This window comes from Lissotriton vulgaris, chromosome 3_2 (assembly GCF_964263255.1).
Source record: "Lissotriton vulgaris chromosome 3_2, aLisVul1.2, whole genome shotgun sequence".
Lineage (NCBI taxonomy): Eukaryota > Metazoa > Chordata > Amphibia > Caudata > Salamandridae > Lissotriton > Lissotriton vulgaris.
This window is the reverse complement of record NC_141690.1, coordinates 131,010,245-131,037,721: the sequence shown is the minus strand read 5'-3', so window position 1 is coordinate 131,037,721 and position 27,477 is coordinate 131,010,245. Positions and strand designations below refer to the sequence as shown.

Genomic DNA, 27,477 nt, shown 5'->3' with positions numbered 1-27,477 from the left:
ACAGACCAGTAGTATTCGTTTAGTTTTGGCAAAGCTAGGACAATCCCTGATGTGTGTGGCATGTCCTGATAGTGAAATACTGGCAATTTCATTTTTCACTATTGCACAGCTATCTGTTCCCATAGGCCGGAATGGGGGGTTTTATCATACCTTATAAACATAACTGACCCTGGAAAATTTTGTATGCCTGAAATCAGAATTTTAAAGTGCAACTTTTAGTGAGGATGATTTTAACATTCTGTGTTTGAAAATATCACTTTTAGAAAGTGGTTATTTTCCTGCCTAACCATTTAGTGTGCCTCTGCTAGGTTTGTGCATTGCATGTCTGGCTTTTGGGTGACAGGGGCTGGAGAAGGGCTGTGGCTCCAAAAGTCTGATGAGTTAGGGCTGGGATGAATAGGCCTGGGTTGTATTTAGAGTAGGGGGAGGATATTTCCTTTCACCTGCCTGGGCCTGGTCTGCCTTCAACAATGCTGTCTCCACCTACTTTCAGGAAGCTGCGCCAGTGAGGACAGAACTGGTTTTGACTGGTTACAGACATTCTCTGCCTTCACAGAACAAAGGATTTGGGTGTATAAATGTGGGGCCCAGACCCCAGACTTTTAGATCACTTCTGGGAAATGAAAAGGAAACCTTTGCCAAGGAGAACAGCCGGAGTTGCTGAGGAGGAATACTGCCACTGTGCTGTTTGCTGTCTGGGGTTGGCCTTCAGTGGATGTTTGCTGCCAAGGAAAGGAGAAAAGGGACTATGCTGTTTGCTTTGTCCCTTGCTTGAAGAAAAGATCTCCAAGGACTTGAAACTGAGCTCGCCTCCTGTTCTGAAATCTCAGGAGCACAAAGACTTCACCTCTTCTGTCTCTCTGCATTTGGAACTGCTGTTTCAGCTGCTACAGAGGCTACACCGGTGTGCGATGCCGCAACCTGCACCGAAGCCATGAGCACTGCTCCGACTTGCGAGGTAGGCCCGACGGCTGTTATCGTGCCACATCGACTCCAAAGCCGACTTCATCATCGCGGAGCCGATCCTCGACGTGGGTGATCCCCGAATCCATCGACATCGCGCCATTGTAAGGAACAGTGGTTCAGCGCCATTGTGACATTATCTCTCCGACGCGGTAAGGAATCATGGTCTTGCCTCGCCTGCGCTGCAGTAAGGAACAGAGGCTGTGTCCCCCTGGGGTTGTAAGGAGCCGATGCCGTGCAGCGCTTACGAAGCCACACCTCCCCGACGCCGTGAACTGTTTTTGCTTTCATCAATTCCAAGGTGCTGTGCTTTGTGGGTCTGCTGGACTCTGGGCCCAACACCGTAAACCTCGTGGTCGGCACCGTACTTTGCAATTTTCACTGGTCAGTCGTAGTGGAGTTAATTGTTGCTACCAGCTTTATTTTTGTGACTAGCCTATTTTTGAGGATATCTTGATACCTGTACTGTGGAATTTTGTCATTTGGTCTTTTGGTTTAGACAAGGGTTATTTATTTTTCTGAACTGGTGTGGTGTCCATTTGTAATGTTTTCACTATATTACTGTAAGTGTTCACAAATGCATTACACACTGCCTCTTAGATAAGGCTGTCTGCTTGTGCCAAGCTACCAAGGTGGTGAGCAGGGGTTGTTTTAGCAGTAAATCCACCTTACTCTGACCAGAAGCAAGGGTCCCTATTTAGACAAACGTACCTACCTCTGCCAACTAGAGACCCTCATTTCTAACACTGAGCATAAACGTGTCTGGACAAGGGGAGACAAGGGGGGACAAAGGGGAACACGCATTGTGTCACAACTTAAAACTATTCATAGGATCCAGTATAACGGAACACAAGAGTTCCACAATTAAAGAAGTAGTTCATCGTCTTTGGTAAGCATTGATATCCTCAAATCATATATATAGGTTATGACAGCAACAAGCTCCAGGTTTGGAACACCAGTAAAATAACCAAAAGCACATCTAACATATAACGTGACCTCAATTTATCACTAACTCGTTTATGTTGCAACATTTTTCCCAAGAGTGTGTACCAATTCAGCAATACAAATACAATCCCCACTCAAGACTGTATCCTTAACATTGGTAGAAATGCATGCAACAGAAGGCATAGTCAAAACTATGTGTCTAAAACTCAAGTCACGCAGAAGGATTAACATTGGGAATGTCATATAATTAAACTCCTGTAATGAGCATAACCATTCAAAACAAAATTGCCATTGGACCCATATGCAGAATTGTTATTACCATGTTACTTACCATGTTATTACCATGTTATTACCATGTTACCATGTTATTTACCTGATCATATATGGATTGGTTTTATGTTTGTTTCTATCATCCATGTTATTACCATGTCACTGACTATTATACTGTTCCCATTATCTCTGTTTACTCCTATTGCCCCTCCCTGTCTTTGTGAAGCGCTCTGATATCTGTAAGGATCCTGTTCGCGCTATATAAAACTTTGAATAAATAAATAAATAAATAAATATGTAGAAGTACTGCTAGCTCATAGGTCACAAAATGGCAGAAAGTAATATGTGTCAAGGCCTGAGTGCATATAAAGGAGCCTTGTTGTCCATCAAAGAAAAGGGTGGCCCACATGCACAGTGCTGAAACCAACCAACTCGCTCATAACAATGATAGCACAACAAAACTCCTACTGTGGAAGTCCTGACATGCTGCAGTCATTCGGCGTTCACCCAAGGAAATCAAAGAGCGGAGTGAAAGCATCAAATACATTTATGACGAGGGACACTTCCCTTCAAAGGCTAAAAGTCAACATGCACCATACCACGTAAAGGTGGCCATATTGAAAGAGAACACAGATCATTTTTCATATTGATCACATCTTCAAACCCCTTCACACAATGCAAACCAAACAAAAGGACCCACAAAAGATAACGTGATCCCCTAAACAATTGGGGTGTAAGCCACTTGTAAAAAGAAAAATTAAATTTAAAGTAGAAAATTTAAAAGATGATGCAAACCAAAGTCATTGCAATCCTAAAATACCCAAAAGTAACCAATGAGGGAAAACAGAATAAAAACGTATTTAATTCTTATGTGTAGATAATGAAAATCTTCACAGGAACAAGGATGATAATATACCCACTCAAGGCCGAATCAGATGGGTACTGTGATAAGATAAAAAGGATTAAACAACGGTCAATTGGGGTGCACACCATTTCTAAGACTAAAGACTCAAAGCCAAGGAGAAAATGGCTAACAAAAGAAGAAAATTGTAAATGAATACACACCACAGTCATATGCTCCATAAGCAGTTACATAGATACAGTACTATATCAGATGTGTTACAATGCACATTGTTACATTCTGCACATGATGTAAATAATAATGGCTGAGAATGATACATTGTATGGAATTCCAATGCTTGGCATTTACATTCGAATGTATGACGTTACAACACAAACATTTACAATGCATGCCTTTACAACACAGTTTTTACATCGCAACATCATTTACAACTCATACACTTACATTGCAAGCCATTACAACAACTTTTTTTAAACTACATTTACAACGCATTCCATTACATCGCATTATACCTTTACAATGCATACCATTACCACGCATACCATTACATTGCATTGAAGGTAAGTGTTGGATAGTGTAGGGGTAAAAAATACTAGTCTAACTGCAGAGGGTGCAACAGTAGGGTAAGTGTTGGATAGCGTAGGGGTCAAAATTACTATTCTAACTCCAGGGGTTGGAACAGTAGGGTAAGTGTTGGATAGTGTAGGGGTACTATGTGTTGTAATGGTATGTGTTGTAATGACATGCAATGTAGTGTCATGCGTTGTAGTGACATGCATTGTAAAGGATGTTGCGATGTAATGACTGCATTGGAAATGTAGTGGGATGTAATGACTGCATTGTAAATGTAGTGCGATGTAATGATTGCGTGGTAAAGGTTGTTTCCCTTTACATTCATGTTTATTGATGTCATCTTCAAGACAAATCATTGCGTTGGTTGATATATTACAATGGAAAACAGAGTATACACATACGAATACGCTGTTGAACCTATAGTGAAACTAACAGAATCATTTCTTATTATTTTGTTACAAATCCAACTTAAAAGCTTTCCTTATTTTCCACCATATACAACATATATTATGGTTAAAAAAACTCAAGTGCTTCCAGATCACTTGGGTCGGAGTGTCAAGACACTCACTGATGGACATGAGAAATCTACAAGTTAGATTAGTATAGAAAATGATACATTTTGTTATCAAGATTTATTGCTAACTCCGTAGCACTTAGATCCAACATGCCTTGTTTTTTCTTAATTCGGCCATTTAGTTACCCCCTCTTTGACTCACTTAGTTCTGACTGATTCCCAAGAATCCTACTGTCTGGGTTTCCAATGTGGCATGTGTCTCTTCAATGTCTCTTACTAGTGGATACATGATATCATTATCCCTCACTGTCCTTATATGCTCTTGTATGCATTCTTTTAGGGGGCAAGCGGGACGCCCAAAATAAATGGTGTCACTTGTGCAAATGAGAACATATACCACAAATCTGGTATTGCAATTGACAAATGTCTCAACTGCGTATTCCCTGTTTTCATTGAAAGCAAATTTGTGTGTTTTATGCATTGCAAGGCTACACATATTTGATGAGCTACACTTGTAAAAGATCTGTAGGTTAAGTTGATAACCACATACTGGTATCCACAGTTGTTGATGGCAAACAGCTACAACATGCTGTATCCCAAATAGTTTTACTCCTCTTATGCACCATCACAGATTTGGATGGTAGGATCTGTGTCAATGTCTTGTCAGTGCATAGGACATGCCAGTGTTTTAATAGAATTTTGTATATAGTGTTACTATCACAGCTGATAGGTGTAGAAAAGGAACCATAGTACATGTTGCTTGAGTGGTCTGTTTCTTTTTCCTCATCAGAGAACCTCTAGATCTTATGAAATGGATTGTTTACTGAATGGATATAGCATCTGGATATACAAGTTGTACATGTTGAGTTAAGTGCAGAATTCCACCAAAAGTGATTGAAGCCCTGTCCAAATTAGAAGGGTATCATCTATATACCATCCCTCAAAAAATATAAGTTCTGGCAGATGATTGGAACCATTACCCTGAAGATGTCATAACTCAAAAAATCCAGTGTAGAGATTTGCATATCAAGGTGAAAAGTAAACCATGAACCCAGAGCAACTCCCTGGGCCTGTCTGAACCACTTTTCCATATGCATAAATACATTGTTGTCTAGTACGAATTCAATTATGTCAAGAATCATGCCTGTGTCTTTAATATAAGAGGCCTGTCTAATAGATAGAAAATGTTGAACTGTCTCCAAACCCTTGATTTTGGGTATGCATGCATATAAAGAACTGACATCAAGCGTGACTCATATAATTTCTTTTGCCAATTGTATGCCATCAAGTTTATTCAATACATCCTTGGTATCTTGGAGGAAAGATAGGTTTTTTACAAATGGCTGTAGAAGTTCATCAATATACTCAGACATCTTTTCAATTGGTGATGATCCAATTACAGAGATAATAAGTTCGCCCGGTTTGAAAAGTCAGATTTTTATGATTTTGTAGGTGCAGATATATGCATGGTATAGTGAGATTTGGATTGAGATATATCTGTGATGAAACATAAATTCAGCCATTTTCATAGCAAATCCCCAGGTCATGTTGTAATTAAGCTCATGGGATTGCCATTAAGTTTTTATATATGCCACTGCATTGTTGTATATGAATTTAGGACCCTAGTGTAATTTTCCCGATTCATGCCCATATATAGGTATAAATCACCCTATCCTTATATAGGCATAGAAATCATAACCATATTTAGACTTAGCCTATGCAGTCCAAATACGGCATGGCTACTTCCACTAGTTCCGAAAATCCACAACGATTTCTTGGAAAAACCCGCCTTCAGCAGTCAGGGACTTCCCCTTGCTTGAATATTGATTTATCCAAGAACTCATGGAGTTTTCAAAGAACTGAGTCTTTGATGACGTTATTATGTCGAACCTTACGTCAAACTAGGACCCTTCAAGGTATAAATATGCCCACACTTGCCCAGGCAAGGACACAGTGGTTTGGAGCAGTTTGACTATCTACCTACACGACACATCTCGCCGCAGCAAGTGCCGAAGGAAGCCGACCCTCCAGCAGACGCACTGAGAGAGACGCTGTCTTTTCTCTTGCCAAGAAATCCAGCTCCAGTGTTTCCAAGCTACCCTTGCGGGTTATTGGGAAATTGAGTCCTGAGAGAGAGATACCAGACCTCCTTCATTCTAAAACCAAGGTATGGAGCTGATTGGACCCTTAGAGAATTCTTGGATAGATTCTTGGCAAAGAATACTAAAACTAAGCTACACCTCACTTACTTCTTCCCTTGTACTAGACCTAGTTTAGGTACACCGGGGTAGGCATACTTTAGAAGCACCAGATGAGCACTTTTAGTCTTTATTTATTGATGTATGTATTCTATGTATTTTATGGCTTAAAAACCATATCATGCTTTTACAGTATTATTTTATAATACTCTTCGTACTGTACGCATTGTACTTTGCAACCAGTATTACGATTGTAGCAGTTAATTTCATCTGCATTAGACAGAAGACTGTTCAAAGAATACTTTTTATTGAAAACGCCTGTCTCTCTAAATTCTCTGCACCTCTGGTGAAACAAAGCATGCACGATTGACTGGGTGAAATAACTATCTATTGTTTTCACGACTCTACAGATACATTTCTTAGTCTTGGGAAACAAAGTTGTCATGTTTATGCGGGAGTCAGAAACTAATCCCTTCTTGTTTCTTCGAGAAAGTTTCTAGTGACCTCTGAGCTATCTGGCACTCACAATTAAGTCTAATATATTTGATAGAGACCTAGTTAACCTCCGTCCTACGTCAAATCTATAGTATATATTATTCCAATGCGCAGAGCCTATTGGGAATATAGGAATTACACTACAGCATCAGCCAAGCTTCTGTCAATCCCACCCACATACTCATGTCAATTCATCAAGACTATATGTCACCCTTTGCCGGCTTTATTTTTAGAGACTTGCTAATATACCTCCGTGAGAAACGTGGTCACCTGTTTCATGCTGGCTTGCGTTTCTGGGGTTTAAAGCATTTTGTAGAATGATGTAAACTGATTGGCGATGCCCTGAGGGCAAGTGATGATATCCCCGTCCACTGACTGAATAGCAGGAATGGCCATTGCAGCCTCCTGGTGTAGCAGCTGGGCCGCCAGCAGGTGGCCTGCCTTCTTTCCCTGTACATAGTGCCTACCTTTCAGACGTTAGAGGATATATTCAGCTTTGGAAGTAAAGAAGCCATTAAGAGCAATATGGGCCTGCTCTAAGCAGCGATGGTTGGGTACAAAGGGGCGGGAGGAGTAAAGGTGGGTGAGGGAGCCAATTTGTCCCTCCAGCTAAGGTCGACGGAGTGACGCCTGTTTGTTGGCCGCAGGACATCCCTCATCAGTTGCCCACATATGGTTGCATTTGCGGTCACCCAGAGCACCCTGCTGGAGTCCACAGAGTTTTTATTATCCACCAGGTATGTAGAAAGCTGGGCCTGCAGTTGAGTCTTGTCCTGGGGAGAGCAGAATCCTTGCACATTCAAGCACCATGGTTTGCAACCCAGGGAGGCCAGGCCTACCTCTAGGGATAGTAGAACCAGAAATTGGTCAGACAGGGCAGCCTCCAAGATGCAAGATTGTCTGACAAGCACCACAGGTGATTGTGAGATGAGGGAGTAATTCAGTCTGGATTGCATACCATGGACCGAGGACAGGAAATTATACTCCTTGTCAGTTGAGTGGCAGAGGCGCCAGTGATCTACGAGGCCGGGGTCTGAGGTTACATCTCCCAGCAGCGCCCTGTCCGCGCTGTTCCCCCTGTCCAGTGTGCCGGTCCTACACAGCTCTGCGTCCCACGTAAAATTCCTATCCCCCAATGATATACCGAGATGCTCTGTCTCATAGGGCGGAGCCGACCATGGTGGCAGAGGAGACAGTGTTTGTATTCTGTGTGGTTAGCCCTTCCAGGAAGTGACACAGGTCTTCCAGGATGAAGAAGGAAGATGCCATCCTTGGTGATCCAGAGATGTGCATGTTCAAAGAGGCCATATTTAATGTTTAGCTGGCAGAGGAGGGGGCAGTAGACAAAGGAAGGCCTTGCGAAGTTTGTTGGTCTCCTTGGAGAATCCGCTGCCATCCTAATCTTGTGCCCCTCACATGTGTACAGGGCGTGGGTGTCGGCCGCTAAGATTAGTTGCTGGCCTGTTCATGGCGCAAGAAGCAGACTATGAGAGTTTGTGAGTATGTGGTAGCGCCCGTCTCGGCGGGCCTATGCGAGGGGCTCTTTGCATCACCAAGGGGGGGTTGAAAGATCAGTCCAGTGACCTTAAGGAGTGTATCTCTAAGGAAGGATTTGACTTCAGGTCCCTCCATGTTCTCTCGGAAGCCGAAAAATCTGACATTGTCCCGACTGCTCTGGTTCTGATCCTATTCGGCAGTGTGTTGAGGCAGTCTTCCAGCAAGGAGACCCACTGAGTTTGGCCGTCCACTTGGGTTTGGAAACCTGCGATGTCCTTGCAGATGGACTTGGTCTCAGTTTTCAGTGCAGCAATACCTGCCTCCATGCCCTCCAGGCAATGGGCCACAGCCGAGATTTGCTGCAGTATTCGCTCAATGGTGGCATCCGGAGGACCCGAAATGGCGGGTTGAGGCTGGCTGAGTTCAGGAGGGGTTGTGCCCTGGGGTTTGGTCACAGCATGGGTCTGCTTGAGGGCTTCAGTGAAGAGTAGCTGTCAAACAGGCTTACCTGTTGTCTTGCCAGGATACATCCCCAGTCCAAGCATAGGGCCCACATGCGAGGAGAGAGGGCCTCAGCCGTCCATAACAGCAGGTGCCCGCTCCGTAGTAGGTGGGAGGATGTCAGTGTGGGAGGCCTCAAGGAGGCCTTATGCTAGAGGGCTCGTGTGGACCCCTGTTCTGCAGTGCTTCTCAGAGGTGGCCACAATCACTCAGGCTCACATGGGAGGCCAGTGGTTACCCCAATGTTGATGGTGTTGCGGCTGGAGAGAGATTGGCAGGGGAGCCCAGACTGGATACTGTAACACAGAGCTTGGGCGCCACCTCGCCACCACCAGCCAGACTCCACATAGCAAGTCTGGAGTCCAGGGCAGCGCTCTTGTCTGGGCAGGGTGGGGCCCGCCGTATACAGACGGCGGTAGGCGCAATGCACAGGGTAGCCCTTGGAGGAGTGCTCAGGTGCGGGGAGGTCCATGGACTTGCTGTGGTTGGGCTGCAATAGCCAGAGAGGCTCGCCCAGTGGGGTGTGGCAGAGCAGAAGTGACAGGGGCACAGGCTTGTGCTAAACCGCCAAGCCCCATTCGCAGTTGTAGCATCAGCATCTGACGGGGAGAGGGGACCCTGTTGCACTGTGGTAGCAGGGGCTCATTAGTCTTTTGCAAGCCCCAGGCAATAGCATCACTCACTGTCTGGGCTGCAGAGGCAGCTGGGGCCACGAGGTAAATAGGTGCAGGTAGGTTCGGGGACCCACGGGCTGACCTTTTGTGTGGGCAGGCAGGTCACAGTCAAGCAGGAAGGCCTCAACATGAGGTCAGTGTGAGCCCTGCCCGGGGCTGTAGAGCGGGCCGCAATGTCTCTATGGGCTGCCAGCCCAGTGTGCACCCAATGGCACAGATGCTGTTGCAGTCAAGGAAGCACTGATGACAGGCCCTGAGTCAAGCGTAGTTGGTGGTGGGCGCACAGCAGGGAACAGGTCACAGGGCCCCCGCCACCCTGCAGGAGCAGCAGCACAGGAGAGGGAATTTGCCTGGCAAGGGACTCCACCAAAGGCCGGCCGGCACTTCGAATCATTGTGGGCCGCAGCTTCCCCTCATAGTGTAGGCCTGGCCCACCTCAGGCAATGTGGAACCAGGGAAGAGAGCCTGGCAGCGCTGCATTCAGGGTGTCGGCATCAGGTGCCCTGTCTAACTGCTATGCCAAGAGTGCCCCTGCCTCCATCCAAGGGCCCATCTCTGCGTGGAGCTCTGGCGTAAAACGGCCATCTTCGTTTGTGGCCAGACCCTAACAAAACCACCAACTTGCCGGTTTTTAAATGCCTGTGGCGTAAACTGAGGCTAGAGGACTTCCACACGTTCCTAAATATGAATCCTCTAGGACCGCTTGAAGATACTGAGACAGGCTACAGATCTTTCTATGACTGGATCACCCCAGGGTTAGACTCTCTTATCCCTGCCAAATGGTGTAAGGGCCACCCAGTTAATGCCAGCCCCTGGTCCAAAGATTTATTGTCCACTCTATGGAAGGCCTGTAAGAGATTGCAGCATGAGTGGAGGAAAAACTGTAATTCTAGGAAAAAAGTTTGCTATATAGGGAGATCAAGTGCTATCATAAAACCATCTGTACTGTTCGGGCAGCTTACTATGCCAATGAAATTAAGCTGAGCCCTAACCCAGCTAAGTGCATTTTTAAGATTCTTAAAGACCTTAGGGTTAGGAAAAACTTGGAATCCCCATATCGTCCGAACAGTAGTGCGAGGATCTCGCCACTTTCTTTATCGAGAAAGTTCGCACCATCTATCTGGCCTTTCCTCAAGGGCCCTTCCTCCCCCCTAGAGCTCCTCATGGAACTCTGTCTCTGCCGTCCCTTCTAGTTTTCCCTAGTATCACCCAGGATGAGTTTATTCGGCTGAGTAGGAAAGTTAAATCTGGCTCCCCAGGCGACCCTTTAAGACCTGCTCAGTTTCAAGAATCAGTCTCTCTTTTTCTAGCCCCGCAATGTCATCTGGTTAATTCTTCTCTCTCTACTGCAGTGGTCCCGGTACCTTGGAAACAGGCACAGGTATCCTTCATTCTTAATAAACCTTCGCTTTATCCAACTAAACTCGCAAATTTCCGGCCTATATCCCTCCTTCCGTGGGTGGCTAAGATTACGGAGGCACATGTGAATACCACGCTCACAAATTTTCTGAGCGCTAATAACATCCTGGATCCATCACAAAATGGTTTCTGCCGCGCCACAGCACTGAGATGGCTCTTCCGGCTGTGACGGAACATCTGCAGACCATCCTTGATTCCGGTCAAACGGCGGCACTGATCTTGCTTGATCTTAGTGCCGCCTTTGACATGGTCTTTTATGGTATCCTGTTACAGCCTCTGGAGGAAGTTGGTGTGGCTGGTCAGGCCCTGGAATGGTTCAGATCGTTTTTGACCGACAGATCTTTTCGTGTGTCAGCCCCTCCATTTCTCTCCCAGGCTTATCCATCGATCAGGGAATGCCCCAGGGCTCTGCGCTGAGCCCTTCTCTATTCAATTTCTATGGAGAGACACTGACTGCAGTTGCCAGGCAATGGGACCTAACCATGGTATCCTATGCGGACGACATGCAGCTGGGGGTGGTCCTGACGGAAGGCTCCCCTCTGCATATCTCTAGATTCAGAGATGGTCTGGCTGCCGTTGCGGAATGGATGACCACCAACTGCTTGCAGTTGAATACCAGCAAAACTGAGGTTCAGTTAGTCGGGACGAACTCGATCGTCTGGACTGAGCACTGGTGGCCAAGTGTTCTGGGCTCTGCCCCTAACCCCAAAGCAGTGGTTAAGAACCTGGGGGTTTGGATGGATTCCTCCCTCAGCTTCCAAGACCACACAAAAAAAGTTGCTGGCACCTGCTTTGGCCTCTTGCGTGGCCTTAAGCCCCTTTTGAAGTTTTTTGATTCCTCGACTCGCCATCTGCTTGTCCAGTCAGCTACTTTATCCCGACTGGACTATGCCAGCTCCATTCTTTTAGGGGCTAACCAGGCTGAAATAATTTGGATGCAACATGTTCAAAACGCTGCTGCCTGGGCTTTGTTGGGGCTCTCACGGACCTGCCCCATAGCTGGTGCTATCAGGAAACTCCATTGGCTCCCCATGGCTGCACATATACAGTTTAAAACGTTGTGTCTCTCCTTTAAGATTCTGAAGCTGTCCACGCCTAGCCTACTGCCGAATCTTCTCACTCCTTACGCTCCCTCCTGCCAGTTGCGCTCTCTGGGGCAGCACTTGGTTACTGTCCCTCGAGTAAACGTCTCCGCGCCGGTGGTCAGACCTTCCGCTATTTGGAGGCCAGACTTTGGAGTTCTTTACCTATTCAGATTCGCAGTATGGAACGCTTGTTGGAATTTAGGGCAGCCATTAAAACTTTCCTCTTCCCCTCTTAGGCTCTATTTTCCACCTCTTTTTTCCCAGCGTTTTTCTGCTCTGGTGTCTGGTTTGTTATTTGATGCTGACAGTGCCGGGACGCCCCTTTGCTGGGGCAGCTGAGCGCTACACAAATCCGAATAACATAACATTTCTTCAGCCATGGTCCCACTATGCATTGGTTCTTGCATTCACGCAGCAGGGCCTGCTTCTGAATCGGTGCAGTGATCTCGGCCTTCGTAAATCAGTGCACTCGATTCGATAGAGACAGGTACAGATGTGTTGTGCTTCTCCTCGTTGCGTTACTTTCCCAGCTCCCAACAGCAGGAACAACCTCCAGCGGCTCAGACAGCAACAGGCACGTCTTGGCAGGTCAGAACTCTCAGCAAGGGAGTTCAGGGGAGCTGGGGGTAAAGTCTTTGTATCCCTGAGACTTCAAAAACAGGAGGCAAGCTCTACTTAAAGCCCTTGGAGATCTTCCTCAAGCTGGGGACACATCACACAGCAAAGTCCTTGTCTGAAACAGCCACTGCATGCCAACCTAAAACAGCCCACAGCAAAGGGGCAGTACTTCTCCTCTGTTTCTCCAGCTCTTTTCCTTGGCAAAAGTACCTCTTGAATTCCAGAAGTAATCTAAAGTTGAGGGTTCTGGGCCTCAATATTTATACAGCAAATCTCTTTGTTTTCTGGTGGCAGAGAAGCCCTGTGCTCAGTCAAAACCAGTTATGTCATCTCTGGTACAGCTTCCTGGCAGGAGGTGGAGACATCTTTGTTTAAGACAGGCCAGGCCCATTCAGTTGCATGGAAATATCCTCCCCCTACTCTACATGCAGCCCAGGTCTATTTAGCCCAGCCCTGAGTCACCCTGGAAAGGCAGGACACACTTCACCCTCCACCCTCCCAAAGTGGCTGTCTAAACAGAATGGACATCTCCAGGCCTTGTCACTCCAAAGCCAGACAGTCAAAACACAAACCAACAGAGGCACATAAGATGTCTAAGCAAGAAAATACCTAATTTCTGAAAGTCGTATTTTGAAACACAGAATATAACAATCATCCTCACTAAAAGATGCATCTTTAGATTCTGAGTTTAGGCATACTAAACTTTACTTTCCTATCTTGTCGCAATGGGCAGCTATATTTATAATATGCTATAAATAAACTCCCATTCTATCCTATAGGACAGATAGCCTTTCAATAGTGAAAAACGAAATTGGCAGTATTTCACTATCAGGACATGCCATACACAGCAGGGGATGTCCTACCTTTAACATACAAAGCACCCTGCTCACATGGATACCTTGGGTCTACCTTGTGGGTGACTCACATGTAAGAAAAGGGAAGGTTCGGGCCTTGCAAGTGGGTGCCCTTGCCAGGTCGACATGACAGAACCAAACTATGCACAGACAGTGCAGTGGCGGGTGTGCGTTACATTTGCAGGCTGCTCATGTGGGTGGCACAATCAGTGCTGCAGGCCCAGTAGCAGCATTTGATTTACAGGCCCTGGGCACACACAGTTCACTGTACTAGAGACTGACTAGTAAATCAAATATGCCAATTTTGGAAACAACAACCCATACAACAATTTACAGGGAGAGCACATGCACTTTAGCACTAATCAGCAGTGGTCAGCAGTGGTAAAGTGCCCAGAGTCATAAAACCACCAACAACAGGTCAGAAAATACCGGAGGAAGGCAAACAGTTCTGGGATGACCCTGCACACAGGGGCAAGTTCTACAACCCCTGTAACCTTTGTTTTTTTCAGTGAATATATATACATATAAACACACACACACACCTACACACACAGACACACACAGACACACACACATATATACAGAGAGAGAGAATAATGATAGATAATTTGTAACCGTGTGAGATAGATGACAAATACTATAGAACTGTTTGATACAGCCCTATAATGCCATTTAGGAGTTCTGTTGGCATTCCCAAGGCTGTAGTGCCCTATATGGGGTGAGTTATGGTTTACCATGACTGGGGAATTGTTTACTGAAAAAGACACCCCTAATTTCACAAATTAATTTTTTCAGTGAATGCAAGTCTTTTTTTTTACAAAGGTTAATGTATTATGCGCAGCATAAACCATATTATATAAAGTGTTTTTATGATATACCACTTCAAACATTGATGTGCATGTAATATACTGCAGCATGCTAGTCCTGAGCCATCAACCTTACCACTAAAACTACTGGCAACAGGCTCCAGATGTATGTCAGGTTTTGGGTAAATGATCTGGCCTACAGTCAAGCCCTGTACCAGCACTTGTGTCTCTGAGTCCACAGCACACAATTTTTGACCAGATCCAGCAGGATCTAGGGGCAGAATCTGGCCTACTGCCGTTCCGAGCCCTTATGACTGCAAGCACACTGCATGGCCTTTGACCATTTACATTGGACTCCGAGCGAAGGACCGGTGTAGGCATGTGCTCTGCACCAAACTTCGTATCACCTGTGCAACTGCACATGTTCTTCACCAGTGCACTATTTGCTCATTTGTTGGGCCTGACCTAATTTCAGACCAGGCACATGATCACTTGTCAACAGTGCTCATTGCACACTGTTTTTGACCGTGCATAGATCCACTGCTAAATTCCTTTATTGTTATTCGTCTAGAGTTCCCTAAAAAGTAAACTATTCACATTCTGAAAAAAAGAAAAAGTCTTCGATCCAGTTCACACCCCTACACACATAGGCTCTGTTGTCAGGGAATGCTCTCTCTGCTCCTTTACATCCATCTTGTAAACCTTTACAAAGACACATGCTTTGAATACCTGGCATACTATGATTCTAATTGGAACACATTTGTGCTGTTGATGACTGTAAATCTAGAACACATTTTTGCTGTTGCTGATCAATCGAGAACATATTTTTGCTATTGCTGACTGTCAATCAAATTATCTGGATTTGTAGATCCGCAGAAAGCCTGAAGACCATACAAAATATTTTTGGACAAACGGTGAACTAACCTTCAGGAGCTAAAATATATTTAACACTTCAAAAGTCCACGTGATACCTTTGCGTAATGCAAATATCTTACGTTTTACACTGATCAAAGAAAGCTGTATTCCGAGTAAAGATAACATTTAATATTAAGTTTGATGTCATTTCATTTAGCAGTTTTTCTTGTAGTAAAACATTCCTTGGAAACAGGAATGAAAACTAACTTTAACTCCCCCCCCCACCCCCCCCCCCCCCCCCCCATGGACAAATAGGTGTCAAACGTGACATGCCAAAACTAAGCGAATTGGGTTAATTGAATGCAAACATGTATTCTGATTTGTCAAAATAAGGCTAAAGTTATTAAAGCTATTAGAACTCATTGTCAGTGGAAAGTGAGACTTAAACCTAACTGCACATTCCCAATTTTTGAGTCTGTATAAAACAACGAACAATTAACAGAAGCTCAGACTTCCATCCTATATCGTAAATTGAGTACCGATACATTGGTTACATAGTAACACCTGTTATTTACAGTGCTTAGAAATGGCAGCAATGCCCTATGACGCACTATTTAAAAACAAGTTAATTATATTGTAGTTATATTTGGACATCCTGTGTCGAATATAATCTGGAATAAAGTATGAACGCTCAATAAAATCTCAACACCTCTTTCATTGCCTATGTAATACTGTAGTGCAGAAAAAGTGAATTATTTAAACACCCTTCATAATTAGCATTTTACATAATAAATCTCCAGTAAAAACTCAAAAAAAGGAAAGGCATAGTATATACCTGAGTTTGATATCCACGCATTAGATACACAAAGAAACACAGAGGCTGCTCTCTCTCATGCCATGAATATTTGATCGGCTTCAGGACTGAGCCAAGCCAAGCCAAGCACCTGTGTCTATGAGCCTGCAGTGTCTAAAGTGAATGCCTTGACCGAGTTACAGCTTGGTTTTCAGACTGCACAGCTCGGAAATGGCGAGCAGTGTTTGCCCTTTTCTGTTTCTGAGCTGTGCTGCCTAAAATAATGCAAACACTCGAAGAAATGTGCGGTTTAATGATCGGCGGTGCAAGCGCATAAAACAGCTCTCTGCTGTGCGCTGATGCACGTGTTCATGACTCGGCTCCTACGCTTAATCTTGCATATTTTAAAAGATAATAGAGGAATCAGTTTTACCTTCTATCCATTAGATCCAGAGGCGCCTTGATGTTAGCATGCTGAAACCCTGAATGCTGACGGTCGGCTCAGAGTGGCTATTTTTTCAGTTTCAACTGATGCGTTTTTACCGTCTCGGCAAATCTTTGGTGGTTTCCTGCAGAATCTGCCCTCAAGTCGCTAAACCAATCAACAGGAAGGTTAGTCTTGACCAGCAGGTCCCAAATGCAAAAAAGCGTTCTACTTCTCGACAGTATATTTTACCCTGGAACGGCCTGTTTTGTTAAAAAGAGTTATTTAATAAGCTTTTAGTTGCTCAAAACATGCAAAACTATTTTTTCTCGAATAGCAAATTGTAAGCTGCTTTAAGTAAAGACCCACAATAATAAATAACCATCAAAAGTTCCCTTCAAAATCTGCCAGCCTCCTCTGCGCCCTCTAACTCAGCCCTTCCCCACAAGCCCTTCCATCCTCTTTCTAGGACCGAACAAACAGTCGATCTACCAAGACCTCTCATACCAAGCTTAAGTTTTTTAATTCTTCTTCAGAGAAAAGTAAAATCATTAACTTGTAAGTGCTCGCAGCTCTGAGCCTGAAAGACACATCATCTTCCTTTTAGTTTTATAAATATACAACAGAGGTTTCAATCAATCGATCAATCAAACTGGATTTCAATAGGGCGGCTTATCACCGGTTAGGGTAGCCAGGCGCGACGACGTTTGATGGCATTTATGTTGCTGTCACCATGATTTCCCATATGTCCTGTTGTCCTCTTCGCAGTCATTGTGTCACTCATTTGCAGGTATCATATGTCCATTGAGGGTCCTTATGTTTTTTTTCCAGCTTCTATCAATACCAAGCTTTTCAATGAACGATTCCCCCTTCCCCCCTCCTAAATGGGCTTTCAGACACAACTCTCACAGTTGGGTCCTGCGGTACAGGAAAACCAACCACCTGTTTTCGCGGAGGCTGACTCCAAAGGGGGCCTCGAGGGCCCACGCCATAACCGCAGCGGAGCCCTGGACGGAACTGGTTTAGCACCTAGACGTACCCAGGAGCGGGCAAAACTCCTGAACACCCAACCTGCAGCCGCCAGAGAGGCACTGGCCCCCGTGGCGAATGGTGGCCCGAGAGCAGTACAAACCCCAATAGGGGGATACCAGGTCAGGGCGGAAAAGCGCTGGGGGGGGGGGGAATATAAGCACTGCTCCCCCGCTCCTATCATTTGGAGCGGGGGAGCAGCATCAGCGAGGAAGTTTTGTGCCACCTACCTGCACCTATGTCGCAGTGCTGAGGAGCAGGCAAGGCGTTGGCGAGAAACTATGGGGATAATGGTTGGTATGGAGGCACACCAGAGTGTGGTGCGCCGGAATAGGACCACCCACCTTGGGATGCCTCACGGCTGGGTGAGTTGGCCTACCACAAGGGAGTAGCAAACGGAGACGGCGCTTGCTGCCCAGCCCCCACCGGATGGCAGGGCACAAAGAGAGTTAGACAAGGTAGCGGGTTGTGGCCTAACTCCAGTACAGAAGTTACACCCCTCCCAGAGATAGGGCAAACCCAAACAAACGAGGCAACAACCTAGTGGGGCCAAGAGACAATACAAGCCTGCAAATAACCTATACAACAAACTATCAGTCTAATCTGCTATTGGGGAGAAACATCCTTCACAACGCAACTTCTACCACGCAGTGCCTTAACGACGCAACTTTTACAACGCAAACCATTACAACGCATTGCGCTGGGGGGGCGCTCTAGGATAGGGAATATCTTTAATTTACTATCCAACACCTTCCCTACTATCCACGGGGACTGGAGTTGGAATAGTAAATTAAACTATTGACTGTCCAGCGCCCCAAAGCACTATGCGTTGTAAAGGCATGTGTTGTAAAAACCGCATTGTAAAGGCATGCGTGGTAAAAGCATGCGTTGTAACGTCATACATCCGGTATTGGGCAATGTACATGTGAGTTAGGCAAATGCAATGGGCAATGAGATGCAAATGAGGCATGACGCAAGTATGACAGTTCACCAATAATGACACTTCACCAATAATGAATTATGGCAAGATACGCAAAGATGTGCAATGTATACACGTGTATTCCTAATAAAACTGCGGCCAACAAATGGCCACCACAAGACAAAAATGTACGTTGGCTTATTTATGGTGAGGAATACAATGATGGAAAATTGGGGAGTGGGCAAAGTGCGGGGGTTATACTGCTTTACAACATTATTTACAACACCTTGAGTTTCAAATGACCCCTAAAAATAAATAGAAGATAAAGCAGCGTCTCAAAAGGCATCTTCTCCTTGGTTGTGACTTTTTTGATGGCGAGAATCATTATTTACTGTCTGCAAAACATTTCTCCATCATCTAATCCAAATTGGGTTATAGTCTTCAAATTGCATAATACTCTTTGGAGCTGGTCTATTCAAAGTAGGGCGTTAGAGTGAAAAACAAGGTTTCTTCTTCATTCTTTTACTCCCCATTCCAGTTCCTCAATTCTTTGGTTGAGAACACGATATTTGTAACTCCCGGACTTTAACCGATTAATTTCTCTTCTTATAACTGCTAAAATATTCTTATTGAGTAATTTAAAGGCATGTCTGGATTTTTTTTTTAGTGCATTGATTATTGGGGATTGGATGTTTTATGAAATGATAAAAGAATAATGTGTTTCATCCTCGTGCTTTCTAAAATATATATATATATATATATATATATATATATATATATATATATATATACCGAGCTAAGTACTGGGCTCAAGGAAACCCAATCATCTGGGCTATTGAAATTAAGCTTCCTTGACAGGGAACCCAGTTGGTTTTTTAGAAGAGTCCTCTCCCACCAACCTAGTTGGTGGCATGTTTCATCATAGGGTTCTCACTTAGGAAGCTGATTGCCTCCTAGGTGTGCTTCGATGTCTGATTACAGCGTAGCTTTTTGTGTAAATGTTTTTTGTGAACAGTGAATACCATGAGAGTGGAAAAATGCCTCCAGGGTACCCAATCCTTTATTATAAGGTCCCTGGGGTAGGGTTAAAAGGTAATTAATTGGATGTGAGTGGGACAATGGTCTCGCACGTCTCCTAAAAATATATGAGAAGTGAGAAATGTATGTGAGGTGGTCTACATGTTTCAGCCAAAAGTGTTAAATTGAATGTCTTTCTTCAGGACCTGTAGCACAGAGTGAACCCTGAGCTCATGTAAACCATGCACACATTCTAAGGTGTTCATAGGATTGTACGGTGCGTGACTTATGGTTTTCACTGTCACAATATCTGTACCTGTAAAAAGGAAAGACAAGGAAAAAAAGCATAATTAAGAATTATCAATTGGTGCCCCTTGATCGGGATCCTTATTTATGCATGTGTTTGCAGGTGGCATAATATCAGCTATTGACAATCCATCAGTGCGTGTAGTGGGCGTTTTGTCAGACCTGCAAATCTAAGAGTGTGAAAATACTCGTAGGTAGTAAGCCCATGCAGTGGCTATATGAAGATATTCCAAAAATGTGATCATTAACCATACGCCCTTGCATTAAAGAGATGTATTATGCAAGCGTAATGTAAATAAAGGCAAATAAACAAATGTGTATACTCCAAACACATATGGGGCAGGTCGCCAGCTGAGCATTGACAAAATTGCATGTAATCTTCTTCAATCACGAGCACTTCTCGTGGCATAGATCTTGGCCGGAGGCGGTGCCTATTGGCACAGAGAACGAGAAAACAACGGGTCAGCATAACGAAATATTTAGCGCGTGGTGGCTTGAGCATGCAGTGAGCTGGGGGTCTTACTCACTGCATCAAGGTCTGCCGCCTATGTTCAAACCTGTTGGTTCCTCTCTTTAGGGATCTTGGCAAAGCCATGTCCCGGCCTCTCAGCGTCTTTCGAAATGAAACCAGGTAACAGTCTGCGTCGATGCGTGGGCAGTGGAGCCTGTGATTGGTTCAGGCAGGTAAGCCCTTTGGCAGATTTTAACTCATGCCTTACAAAAAGCATTTTGAGCTCATAGTGGCGTGATTAAGCCCTACGTAGTGGTCATGGGGTATAAGCGCTGGAACAGGGGCATGACCAATGGAGCCTGTGATTGGTTCAGGCAGAGGTGGATCTTTCTTCAACATGTTTGTCAAGGCCAACCTCTTCTTTGTGAATATGATGAATGATTGCCAGGCTGTGGACAATGCAACAAATTACTACTATCCTACACACTAGGGGGCTTTCTTTATGGGGAAGTCACCTTGCTGCTCTGCACAGAGTGACAGGGTAGGAATGCCCCATATTTAAGGCATCATGACATATTCCTGTCCTTTCCCCTGTGTTGGTGCCTTTTTGTCTGCCTAGCACCACCGTACGTACTCTTGAAACATTGTGCAAGGTTGCCTGTGTTGCAAACAGTATTACTTTTGTGCAGGAATGGGTACCTTCCTGCAAAAAATAATCCTGAGAGGCATATTCCTCTGTATTTCAAGATGCAGCACATATAGAAAGAGGAAGAAACTAGGGGAATTAGAGATATTTCTCTTTGTTATACCTCCCCTGGAAACATGTAAGATTTTGGGCATTTCCAGATTTACAAGTCTTTGTAAATCTGGGAATGCATCAAAAACCATAGACATTGTGTGGCTGTTTGAAACACCCATGCAATGCTCATGGAACACCTTTCCAGTGCAGAGTAGCACTATGCAGAGATTTGCACTGCGTTACGTTACTCCAAATTTTTGGAGCTTCTTAGAGACGCGCAAAACGGCTTTACGTGGTTTCAAAAATTGTCCTGGTTTGTGTTCCTTTTGAACCTTGTACCACATTGCAAGATTCAAAAGGAACACAAACCAGGACATAAAGTTGGTCCAATGTCTAAATGATTGGGCTACATATTTGTTAGTTCCGATGTTCACTCACTTGTATGGTATATCCTGAGGTGTTGCTGACTGTTGCTCATGAGACACCAACTAGGGTATCAGAGTGAAATGCAATAAAGCTCTCATCTATTCAATGGCTCCCACCAATGGCTACACATACACACATTCCGGTGGTTAGTAGGGGTATGTAGTTAACACGTTTTTCAAGCTCAACTGAAAACCTGGAGTCTTCTCCTATCCAGTCCCACAGAAGGGACAGCCCTGTGGCTGTTTGTGCTCTTCTGCAAGAAAAAGAAAAATCTATTCAGGATTTTTTTCTCTCCATAAAAGAGTATTTACTGACATCATGTATAGAAGGATTATTTACATTAGCTATCACTTTATATGTTAGTTTGTTCATCTGACTCGTCCATTTCCACCCTTCATCTTCCCTCCTGTTCCAGCAGTTCAAATCAAGCTGCCTCTTAGAAACCACTTGGACTTTTCACTTGATGATTCTAAAAGCAGGTGAATGTTTATTCTTTTTTTAAGATAAAAATATTGTATTGGTTTTTTAAAGTTAAAAAACAACACAAAAAACTATACATTAATGAAATATATAGTAAACAAATGTACAGAACAATATACCTAAAAAATGTAATTTACATGAATTTTATTGAAAATATTAAAGAAGGAACAAACAAGAGCTACTTCTAATGTAACAAGCTTCACACTGCCTCTATTTAAATTACCAAATATAAACAATAGATACCTTACAATTACGTGGCTATATATTCATCAATTGGACTCCATAGCTTTTGAAATTAAGAAGTATTTTAACATATTCATTTAAAAGATAATTGGGCTCCAGCTCTAATCTAAGTAATAAAAGACCACCAAGCCTGTACTGACAATGCTTCAGGGGATGTCCAATTAGACATTATGGATTTGATGATTATAGATATCAGTAGATAAAAATGCTCATTATGGGGATCTGATAGATTCAAGATAAAGCATGAGATTTATAAATAATCATACTACATGTGACAGCATCAGTTATGGCTAGTATTTTAACAATAATGTCCCAAACATTTTCCCAAAACTATAATATTACTATACAATTAAATAAAACATGTTTTATAGAACCTTCGTTTTGCTTACAAAGCCAACAAAGAGGTGAAACAACAAGTTTAGCCATGTATAAATTACATGGAGTCCATACACAATTGAATAAAATCATTAGTTTGTGATAGGGAGTCAGTAAACAGCTATTTTCCAGTACTCAGTAAAAAAATTCAAGTTGATATCATAGGTAAAGTGTAATATTCAATTTAGAGACCGCTTGTGGTGAAGCAGAAAAAGCTCTAATACAGATTTCTGAATCAGGGGTGGTAACAAACATATTTGGAAAAGAATTAAGAATACGTTATATAAAATATCATATTTATGGTCATCTGCATCAGGTATTATAAATGTACTTTGCAAATTAGAGAATGACATCAAAACTCTGTTATCATAAATGTCATTAAGGTAAAAAATGCCACCATTTATCCATAATTTCCTAAATTTGACAGTATGATTAAACTTTTTTTTAGGGTTATGCCAAAGGGATATTTCGAAAAAAGTGATGACTCAAGATCTGATATGACTAACTTAGTAGAGGCAATAATGGAAGAATACTTAAGGAGTTTATTTGAGTTAGACAAAGACAATAATGTCGGAAGAGGAAACAGTAGACTCAAACATTTCTCCAAGAAAAGCCATTTAGGTGAAGGAACATGGTCAATGCAATTGAACCAAAGAAAACGTTTTTTTTTTAAGATAAATACTTTATGTTAGTTAAATACAATCTGGTAAATCAAGTACTTCATTAAATTTGGATAGTTTAAGTTTTATACAGCGAATATGTGGTGTTTGGTTTGCCAAAGAGATTTGGAAATAAGTAAATATAGTTTTTTATAAAATCATGGACAAAGCTTAAAAAATAATAGGGACAAAAACATTTTGATAGTCTCAAGTTTTCCACACCATGATAAATACAATGGAAAACAGTGACAAACCTGCACATTTTGTAATTAAATTGTTACAATGTTATGTAATCAAACAGTTCAGAGAATGTGAAAATTGTATTCCTAAATATTTTATTTTCTCTTTTTGCCAACTATCTGTATTGTCTAATACTTCAGGTGTGCAATGTACATTTGGAGAAAAAAAATTCTCTTTTAACAAGATTTAATATGTCACCTGAAACAACAGAGTATTTGCGTGTGATATTGAGAATCTCAGGTATAGATGTAACTGGATTGTTGAGATATAGCAGAACATCATCTGAATAGGCAGATGTTTTAACACCATCAGTGCTGCCGCAATTCCCCCTCTGTGCTGACTCTCATTTATTCCCATTGTTCATGACGAGCTCAGCTCGTCATGAGCACACGAGCAGTGTACTGCATGATGAGCTGAGCTCGTCATGAGCATCGAAGGGGTTAAGTGTAATGTTTGCAATGTCTATACCTGTGCCCGCATTACAATTTCAAATATGAGAATTTAAAGGTTCAATTTAGCTGACAAAAAAAGGAATGAATGACAAAGAATTTCCTTGTTGAGCTACTCTATAGAGAAAAAAATAGTTAAAAAACTAATCACTAAAAACGAGTCTTGCAGTGGTGGAGTGATATATTGCTGGCCCAAAATTGATAGAGGTTAATGTTTTAAACAAAAATTGCCAATGATCTTTGTCAAATGGTTTTTCAGCATCTAAAGCAATAAGTCCAGAAGGTAAAATAAAGGGGGTAATATTGTCTATGGTATGAAACAAAAGTCTGGTGTTATTAACGGAAAATCTGTTTTTCATTAAACATATGGTCTATACGTATGATTGATGATAAGATTTTAGATAATTCAGTGGCTCAACATTTTGCAAAAAGTTTACATTCTTGATTTATGGGGGCTGTAGGATGATATCTAGAAAGCTTAGTCTTATCTTTATCAGGGTTTGGGAATACTATTATTAAAGCTTCAGTAACGGACCGTGACCCTGCCTGATGCACTGAAATCAGAAAATAAGTTATGTAAATGGGGAGTAAGGATGTTCGAGAAAACCTTATAAAATTCCACAGGGATGCCATCTGGTCCTGGAGATTTTTGAGGTTTGAGTGAATAAATAGATGAAAGAATTTCCCATTTAGATATGGCATTTTCTTATTTGAATTTGTCGAATTTAGATAGTTCTGGAAGGTTATGTGATATTAAAAAAGTATCACTGACTTTAGTGTCAAGGAGATCTGGTTTTTCACATAGTGAAGATTTAAATGTAAGGAATTCATCAACATTCTCTCAAGTAGATGATGGAGTTGTACAATTACCTCTATGGATGGCATGAATTTCTGTTTTATCTTTTTTAATACAAAGATAGATAGCTAACAATTTCCGAGATTTAATAGCATTGAAGGACAATTTAGCTTTTAGATTTCATAAAAGAATTCCAGCTCTTTTACTAATTAAAGAATTATACACCTTTCTAAGTTTGAAGTGCAGTTTTAATGGTAGTATTATTAAAGGACATAGATAGGGCCAGAATACGATGCGGTTATGAAGCCCTCCTAATGGCATTTGGCCCATCCGAATCGGGTTGGGAACGTGTCTTTCCGACTGAATCTGAAAGGTTTCTGACTGACCGACTATGATACGAATTACGCGTTATGAATATCCTAATCCGAACCCAACGGTTTCAGAATGACTGAGCCATACGAAGCAGACTCATACATCTCTATGGGCCGTGTTTCCGAATGACCAATTACGATGCTGGATTTGGACAGCCTTTCTGAATCGTGCCCTCCAACTCAAATCTGCAGTCGGAATCAGACTTTGGGGGCCCATAACAGGCCCCCCTGCACCCAGAGCCTTCCCAATCGGGCCCATGGGGTACCTATAGGTCCCCCCTTACCAGCCATGCACAGTGTGACAGGCATCAGGGGTATCCGATTTTTCCCAGCCACCGCTTTCTTTAATGGGGGCCTTTGCATTCAGTTGGAACATAGGCTCCCATTGAAGTCAATTGGTGTCTGACCGAATTGTATCTGGAAGCATCCGGATGCATCGTAATCGGTCACTCGGACTCTCCCCATCCAAGTCGGTCGGAACCCATTCCCAAACAGATTTGGTGGGAATGCTTTCCTAACCGCATTATAATCGGGCCCATAGTCTTTCAAATTGAATAATTTGATTCTCCAATTGTAATAGTTTTACAGTGAAGGCTTTATTTTCGTGTGCCTTAATAGAAATTGTGACACCTCGTGTATATGCATTAAAAGCATCACATTGCATACTAGGAGATGTCTCACCATTAGCATTAAAATAGAAATGATCTTTAATAGCGGTCAATTTTGTCTTTACTAGGATTGTATCTAAATGTATGTGCCATCGTAAATAAGTAACAGAAGAATCATTCATTTATAAATATAGCAAAATCATTGCACGATCAGAGATATCAATATTTCTAATTGAAGGCAGTGTTGTGCATTTTACCAGATCTCTAGATGTGAATAAATGATCTAAATGTGAACAAGAGTTGTGGCAATTGGAGAAAAAAGTAAAGTCTTTCTAAGTTGGAAAATTTAATCTCCAAATGTCAATACGTTTTATATTTTTAAACAGAGTTCTAAGTGTATAAAAATCAGGTCATGTATTAATTTAAAATCTACACCAACAATGAGTGGGACATTTTCAAGTTGTAATATTTTGAATGTAATTTGATTCCAAAAACTAGGGATATCAATCGTTGGTCCAGTGCTTGTTTATAACTTTTAATTGAAGCTTTTTCGAAAATAAAATTGGCACACCATTTATGTTACTCATTGCTGCAGATTAAATTATTTGACCGACCAATTTCTTTTTCATATAAGCTAGGATTTTGTCATCAGTATGTGTTTCTTGCTATTAACAAATGTCTGCCTTTGTCTAAATAAATAATCTATAACTTTCAACATTTTAACAGGATGTTGCAATCCTTTAATATTCAGAGACACAGTTTTGATGTTATGATTATTATCCATATTTCAAAGTAGAAAAAAGAGTTATAGTCAGAGGACATTAGTAAAAAAATAGAGAAGAAACAGTGGAGGACCTTGAGGAAGCTCGGAAACAAAGAATAACATAAGAAAAGAAGTCATAGAGAGAAACACATAGAAAGACAAGAAAGAACATGAATAAACATTAGTGAGACACACATGTGCATTGAGAAGAATAGCTACGCTAGAACATGAAAGAAGTGCCCGTAAAGATCATAGTATCATAATATGAGGCTCATAAATAAATAAGGAATAGAGGGCCATATGTTTCATTATTAGACATAGCGATTACCTAATTGCAATATTCTGCAAATCACAATTATTAATCATTCTTTGAATGTATGAAACTCCATGAGTTTCATTTAGCGTTTCTTAATGAGTTGCAAATCGACCCATCTCATTAGGATTCATGAGGTAGGACGCAATATGCGACCCATTAGGAAACACAAAAATCACAGATATATTAGCCTTCTGGGGTAAGCAGACCACAATGTCTGTGATTGCTTTTAAATAAAGTAGTTTTTGTTTTACAAAGCAGCCTGTTTTCCTTAAAGGGAAACAGGACACAATTAAAAAAAAACAGAAATTAAAAGTATTCTTTTAATTTTTTAAGATTAGGCTGTGGTCCATTGGACCACTGCCTGCTCTGAAAAAATATTTTTGTTACCATTTAGAAAGGGGAAGGGGGTCCTTGGGGACCCATTCCAATTTGCAAATGGGTTACCACCAACTAAAGGTCGGTGGTAAAATGCAAATGTTTTGCAGCTGCATTTCTGTCACAAAACATTCCTACTTACCGTTGTGATTTGGTATTTGGAATGAACGGACTGAACGCCCCCTTTCCTAATACCGAATACCGAATTTCCTAACACTGTATGTATTCGCAATTCCAAATTGTGATTGTTAACATGTTGCTCAGTCGCAATCTGGAATTCATACATACCAAAAAGCATTTTTAGGGTCACAAACGCCTCAATCGGGGTGTTTGGGACTGCAAAAATGCACAATAAATTTGCCCCAAAGACTCTAGTCACAATCAGTCTGATGGTGTATGAGTATCCATTCAGAGTGGAAAGTGGTTATCCAAGAACACACAAAGATCCTCTGGAAAGTGAAATGATTTAGAGATGTCGTCATTCCGAATGCGCATAGTAGAAGGGTCAAAAGGCCATATTGGAATGCAGAGTCTCTTAGTCGCAGGCTTAAAGCTGCAAAGTCTTTATG

At 42.4% G+C, this 27,477-nt stretch overlaps 1 protein-coding gene across 1 annotated transcript in view; it reads right to left on the bottom strand.

The window, feature by feature from the left end:
* The window catches only part of CLNK (cytokine dependent hematopoietic cell linker), a 1,199,791-nt gene extending 1,183,381 nt beyond the window's left edge, over positions 1–16,410 (bottom strand). The window contains exon 1 of the mRNA XM_086964527.1: positions 16,356–16,410. The gene's annotated coding sequence lies outside the window, so the exon portion shown is untranslated. The remainder of the gene's footprint in view (positions 1–16,355) is intronic.
* Between the last annotated feature and the right edge of the window lie 11,067 nt (positions 16,411–27,477).